Source organism: Macrobrachium rosenbergii, chromosome 53 (assembly GCF_040412425.1).
Source record: "Macrobrachium rosenbergii isolate ZJJX-2024 chromosome 53, ASM4041242v1, whole genome shotgun sequence".
Taxonomy (NCBI): domain Eukaryota; kingdom Metazoa; phylum Arthropoda; class Malacostraca; order Decapoda; family Palaemonidae; genus Macrobrachium; species Macrobrachium rosenbergii.
Window position 1 is genome coordinate 57,986,348 of NC_089793.1, and position 7,500 is coordinate 57,993,847.

Sequence of the window (7,500 nt, forward strand, 5' to 3'; positions counted from 1 at the left end):
TTCCATTTTGAATTGTTTCTTTCTCCTGCGGCCCAGTTAAGTTCTATTAGATGATGAAAAAACTTCAGGAGGTAGTTAAGGAAACAAGTTGCTCAGGCCATGATTATGATGATGATATTGGTCGTGACGGTGATTATAGTGCTATACTAAGTGAAATATCGATTTCAATATTGGGAAAAAAATATTTTCTCAACTTATGGGTGTATGCTTTTCTCTCTTTCTCTCTCTATCTCTCTCTCTCTCTCAAATAGAATATCAAAGAATATTACATGTAAAACCGACTCATCTTTGGTGCAGCCTATCTCATGGGTGTATGCTTTTAGCTCTCTCTCTCTCTCTCTCTCTCTCTCTCTCTCTCTCTCTCTCTCTCTCTCTCTCTCTCTCTCTCTCTCTTGAATAAAATATCAAAGAATATTACCCCTTTAACGCCGAAGCCCTATTTACAAAAACGTCTCCCGTATGCCGGCGGCGTTCGGTGAGTTAGCGCCGAAGCGGAAAAAAGTTTTTTCAAAAATCACAGCACGCTTAGTTTTAAGATTAAGAGTTCATTTTTTGGCTAATTTTTTTGTCATTGCCTGAAGTTTAGTATGCAACCATCAGAAATGAAAAAAATATCATTATCATATATAAATATTGGAATATATGACAGCGAAAAAAACTCGTATATAATTGTATACAAATCGCGCTGTAAGCAAAACGGTTAAAGCTAATGAGTTAATTTTTTTTAGTTGTATTGTACACTAAATTGCGATGATTTTGGTATATAAAAATTTTAAAACGATCAAAGCAACACAGAGAAAATATTATCACAAAATGATGCATGAATTCGTAACGCGCGGACGTAAAAAAATGTTTTTTTAAAAAATTCACCATAAATCGAAATATTGTGCTAGAGACTTCCCGTTTGTTGAAAAAATGAAGCTAATTGATTGAATATTACTAGACTGTAAGTGTTTTTAGCTTACAATTGCAGTTTTTCGACCATTTCGGTCGAGTTAAAGTTGACCGAAAGTCGAATTTTTCTATTTATCGTGATTTATATGGAAATATTTCAAAACTGATAAAAGCTATTTTTTGTTGTATTGTACATGAAATTGCGCATATTTTCATATATAAAACTTTATGTAATGACTAATTTAAAGCGGTGCAAATATTACGACAACGAGACGAAAGAATTTCTGAGATGTTCTGCCGAGTTACCGCGCAGACGTAAGGAAAATGTTTTTTTTTTTAAATTCACCATAAATAGAAATATTGTGCTAGAGACTTCCAATTTATTGCAAAATGAAGTTAAACGATTGAATATTACTAGAATGTAAGAGTTTTAGCTTACAATTGCGTTTTTTGACATTTCGGTCGAGTTAAAGTTGACCGAAGGTTGAAATTTTGGCAGTTATCATGATTTATGTGAAAATATTTCAAAACTAATAAAAGCTACAACCTTGAGCTATTTTCTGTTGTATTCTACATGAAATTGCGCACATTTTCATATATAAAAGTTTATGTAACGACTAATGTAAAACGATGCAAACATTACGACAACATGATGAAAGAATTTCTGAGATGTTCGGCCGAGTTACTGCGCGCAGACGTAAGGAAAAAATTTTTTTTTTCAGAAATTCACCATAAATCGAAATATTGAGCTAGAGACTTCCAGTTTGTTGCAAAATTAAGGTACATGATTGAATATTACTAGAATGTAAGAGTTTTAGCTTATAATTGCGTTTTTTTACCATGTCGGTCGAGTTAAAGTTGACCGAAGATTGAAATTTTGGCAGTTATCGTGATTTATATGAAAATATTTCAAAACTGATAAAACCTACAACCATGAGTTATTTTCTGTTGTATTCTACATGAAATTGCGCACATTTCTATATATAAAACTTTCTGTAACGACTAATATAAAACAGTGCAAACATTACGACAACGTGACGAAAGAATTTCTGGCGCGGACGTAAGGAAAAAGTTTTTTTCAAAAATTCACCATAAATCGAAATATTGTGGTAGAGACTTCCAATTGGTTGAAAAATGAAGGAAAGTGATTGAATATTACTAGATTGTAAGAATTTTTGCTTAAAATTGCGTTTTCTGACCATTTCGTTCGAGTCAAAGTTGACCAAAGGTTGAAATTTTGGCAGTTATCATGGTTTATATGGAAATATTTCCAAACTAATAAAAGCTACAACCATGGATTGTATTTTGCTGTATTGTACATGAAATTACGCACATTTTCATATATAAAACTTTTATGTAACGACTAATATAGAACAGTGCAAAAATTAAGACAAAATGACGAAAGAATTTATGAAATTTTCGGCTGAGTTACCGCCTGTGCGTAAGAAAAAGTTTTTTAAAATTCACCATAAATCGAAATATTGTGCTAGAGACTTCCAATTTGTTGCAAAAGGAAGGTACATGATTGAATATTACTAGAATGTAAGAGTTTTAGCTTAAAATTGCGTTTTTCGACCATTTCGGTCGAGTCAAAGTTGACCGAAGGTTGAAATTTTTTGTAGTCGACGTACGGTACGTCCACTCGGCACCCAACAGACAATTTTAGTCGACGTATGATACGTCCAATAGGCGTTTAAGGGTTACATGTAAAACAGACTCATGTTTAACGCAGCCAATCTCATAGGTATAAGCTTTTAGCTCTCTCTCTGTCTCTCTCTCTCTCTCTCTCTCTCTCTCTCTCTCTCTCTCTCTCTCTCTCTTTTGTTTCCACCACTAAAATAAATTTTGAAATAGGAAAAGAATAGTGAATAAAGTTCGGAATGACTGACTTTGGAGATAATACAGTTCTGACTGTTGATAATGAAGGGAAGCTCCAGATACTGACGAAAACGTCTAAAAATTATTGTACGTAGACCAAGTAGAAAGGTGTTGTGGGCAAGTTTAATACAGTGAGACTAAATGGAAGCTGAGAGCATGGTTGGTGGTTGGATAGAATTATCTGGATCTTTAGAGGAGAATTGGGTGAAAGATGTGAATAACAGAACAGGCGACTCAGTGATTGAAGCAGGAGCTCCACACAGATTTATAGGTGACATGGGGAGGGAGTAATCTGGAGTCACATAAGAAAGGACTGTGGAAGTGGAACGCAGCTACTTAAAGCAAATGGAGATGAAATGGGGACTCTCTCGATAAGAATTTGAGTGATATAATATTATGTGAAATGAGAAAGGCTGAAAAGATTAGTTTTAGCGAGAAGCTAGAAAAGATTAGGTTTAGCGAAGCAAATAGCTTGAAAAACGATAGTTAAGGAGCAGTGGATGCAATTCGGGAGTCTTTGGAGGAAATCGAGAAGTAAAACAATAAAATGCTGGCACAGGGGTGAGGGTAGAAGTAATGAAACACAAGGTGGAGAGTAGAGCAACATAGAAGTGTTGACGAGATATTGACCGGCCTTTTCTTTTTTTTACGTAAATGAGACGAAAGATAATAGAGAAGTCTTAGGCTTAGTGTATATGACCTTGACTAAGTGGTTGAATGATGTCATTGTGGTTTCGATATCTGCATCATTCCTCTTAGTTGCTGCCACATCCAAAGTTAATCTGTTAAAATCGTGGCTGAGCCCTTCACGCAAAAAAGCCTCCACGACATTAGCTGCTTCGCACATACATGCAAAAGGCCAGTCTGTAAAACATCGAACTCCCCTGTTCAAAAGGTCATCCACTGGTATATTGTATTCACTCTTAGGCTTCGTGAATATCACGGCCCTACCTTTTCAATACATTTCCAGTTTATTTGTCCAACACTTTCTGGGTATTCCTCTCCTACTCTCTCTTAACATTTCTTTCATATAACTAAGCATCAACAAAATACTCTGATCCTTCCTTTCACTTGCGCTAAGCAATCTAACAACTCTCCGAAGACTTAGTATACTGGAATATATTCCTCACTCAATATTCATTCCAAAATTCACTTTCACAAAGAAGAATGGGCATAACGATCCCTTCCAAAACTTTATGTCCACAGACATTTCAAGTTTCTTCCCAAACTTGTAAACCCATGGCAACTTTCGTTGCTTCATCTATTCTGTAACCATTTTTCCCATCCTACCGTTATTCGTTATATATGTTACAGGCAGATACCGAAACCAGGCATTTCACGAACTGCCTGAAATTTCAGGCAGATAGCGAAATGCCACTTTAGGGACATTTGATCCCCCCAGGGTCTAGTACTAAACACGGCGTAACAGTGACTCACCTACACTGTTTCGCCGTGTTTAGTACTAGCCCCTGGGGGGGTCAATATATTTCGCCATGTTTAATACTAGCCCCTGGGGCGATCATATGTCCCTAATAGTATTTCACTATTTGCCTGAAGTTTCAGGCAGTTCATGAAATGCCTGGTTTCGCTATCTGCCTGTAACATATATATTCCAAAATACGTAAATGAATGAACTGTTTCCATTCTTTCACCATCCATATTAACATATATCACTCCCTCCCTTGTTTTAATTTACCTTCATAGCTTTTGTTTACATATCTTCCCAGCTTTCCTAGTTTCTGCAGCTTCTTCTCACTACCGAAAATCAGCCATTCCACGCTACATTCATGGTCCATTCTCTTATCTACTGTCCTTTAACTGACTCTTGCATTACTCCATCCATAAAGGTTTCAAAAATCCATAGAGATTTGAAAAGGCTTTTTGTAAGTCCATTTCACATCAAACCAGTCAGTTCATCTAGACTTGCTAACACATGCTTCGCTTATATCACATAAACCCCTAACTGGTCCCGGCACCTTTCATATTTTCTCCTTATCATTTCTGTTAGAAGCTTTTTCCAGGTCCATGTACGCCACCCTCTTGCTTGCATAAACTCACACTGCACTGGCCTTGTCTTTCAGTCCTTCCATTCCTTGACTACTCCCTCAATCAAAATCTTACCACACATCTTCCCTGGTATGCCTTGTAATATTATGCCTCTATATACACTTTTACCCATTCCTTAAAAAATTTTCCCTCGTCCCAATATATCTTACATATCATTGCTAGCTTTTAAATCGCACTTTAACCATCATACTGCAGCTCATCTGTAATTCCATCCACTGCTGTGTCTCTTTTTTACAACCTCATATTCAATGTCTTCCATATATCCTCAACCACAACTTCCACAAACATTGGCAGACATCCACTATCTTTTTCCACTCTCGTGTCATTCACCTCAACCTCTCTCATGCCTTCCTAATTCAACAAATCTCCGAAGTCCTCCATCAATCCAGCACTGCATTCATTTCAGGGATGTATTTGCTCTTAACCTTTTTCTCACTTACTTCCCAGTAGAATAACTTTCTTTTCTCCTGAGTGTGCTTGGTTACCTCGTCCCCCTTTTAATATCTTTCTTCTTTTTCGCTGTTGCTTCCTCTTGACTATTTTACTCACTCTGCTGTATTGCCTATTTGTTGTTTGTGTATTATACTGTAACAGGCATAAAACGACCATCATATAACTGTGCCCTCAGCCCTATTCTAAAAGGAAGATCATTACATTTTCCCAATATCATCCAGAGTTTAGATGGTAAAAAGTATGAATCACAGAAACAGAACTCACTCAATTTCGAGGAGATGCAGAATTCATTTGTGATACCTTTTCTCTATTCCCATTCGGGTAGACTGATGAGAAATCACAAGGAAGGATATCGGAAGAGATTGCCCTCTTGAATTTGTGCTTTCCCTTTGGTCTCCTCTTGGGCTCTTTTCTCTTTGTTTGTTTCCTTATGTTGCCCAAGTGAATATTATTTTCTCATACTATTGAGCTGATTGACTGTATTTTAGAAATGAATTATTCTTTCCGTCAACATATCGATTTCTTCTTCAAGTATCAAGCTTCTTGAACAATGAATCGAAACTTGAAAACAGGTACTCAGCACATATGCAAATTTTTTATGGTTCAATATCTATTTCCATCAGGTTTGGATTTTGTTCTATATCATCAATAACCCTTCTGGATTGTTCCTTGGACCCAGACAGTCCCTCTTAACATTTGCATTGAAATATTTTCTTGCTTTTGGATATACTCAAATATGCTTTTGATCACTTATACCTTAACTTTGCAAAAGAAATTGAATAAATTATTTTAATTACATAACCGTAGACGAACGCGACTTATTCTTCACAATATTCTCTGTTATGATAAAGATGTGTACTTTCCTGCCTTGTGGTTGACTTACTCTGGACGAGAGACAATGGTCGCGTGATTTGGAGTCACAAAACAGTTCTCTTCTCATTTAGACTGAATCCAGCTTCAGATGTCTAACTAATCATAATAATCTTAATTATGTTTAAATCTCGCCATCATTATGATGAGCGTTATTGTTATATTGGTTATTATAATTTCCTATTCTGTGATCTCAATTTTTCTTCAAATCTTCATAATAAGCACACTTTAAATATAACAATATCCCTAGAGACGAAAACTGTCAAAAATTAGGAACAAACATGGATTTAAATATATCATAAATATAAATGTTTAATAAAAATTTGGCTCATTATTTGATAAACTTGCACATTTTCAATGAAATGTCATCTCAAAGATTTAAGGTATCTCATTCACAGTGGTGTATTTATTATCTATTTTTTTTTTTTTTTTTTTTTTTTTTTGAAGAAAGTAACTCGGAACTACAGTTATTTGTGTCATTCAACGACGTAAGACCATTTGCTGAGCTGGAAAGAATATCAGGAATTGATCAGAAATGGCCTCAAGAAAATTTGGGAAACAGAAAAAGTGGCAATTGCATAAGGTGACTAAGACCAGATTTTGTGAGATTTTCTTTTGAAAAATGCTCATGATTTTCGTACTCAGGAGACAGCTGGAGCATTATTTGATTTTGTGAAATTTACTGCCATTGACAGAAATCCATTTACTTTATTGTTATTATATATAATTCTCCAGTGTGTAAAAAAAAAAAAAAACAGGGAAATGAGCAGAAATTGCAACTAAATAAGACGGAATTCAAAAGGATGAACGCATAAAGAGACAGCAGAAAGAGCAGAGTGTTATAGAGAAGCATTACGGCTGCCGTTTGAGTCTGGTGTTAAATTATAATCAAATACTGGGCGGATGATCCTGGCAACTCAGATAACTTCTCTCAAAATTAGTGGATTATTTGTGGAAAAGTTGGACATAATTTTTAGTTTGTGTTTCTCTCGATTTGTTATTATTCATTGCACTGAATATTTTTTTCTCAGTTTCGATTACTTCTGGCATTAATTCTATTTTATTCTTGACTTATTTACATTTCACATTTGTTTATGAATAATGAGTTCTTGCAGACCCTCCCCACTTCCCTCCCTATCTTAGCTCTGGACAATTGTTTCCCTGTGCCTCCTGTGGTGCCTATCTGTGTTTTGTAACGTAATTACGTAAATGAAAAAGATTCAGAAAGATTATTACTTTTTGTTATTGTTTCGTTGTTCATAGGTATAAATTTGGAGCTCTGGGGAAAATAATACAATGTTCTTATATCTCAATGTATATTCCTGCTTTTTGGGGGGA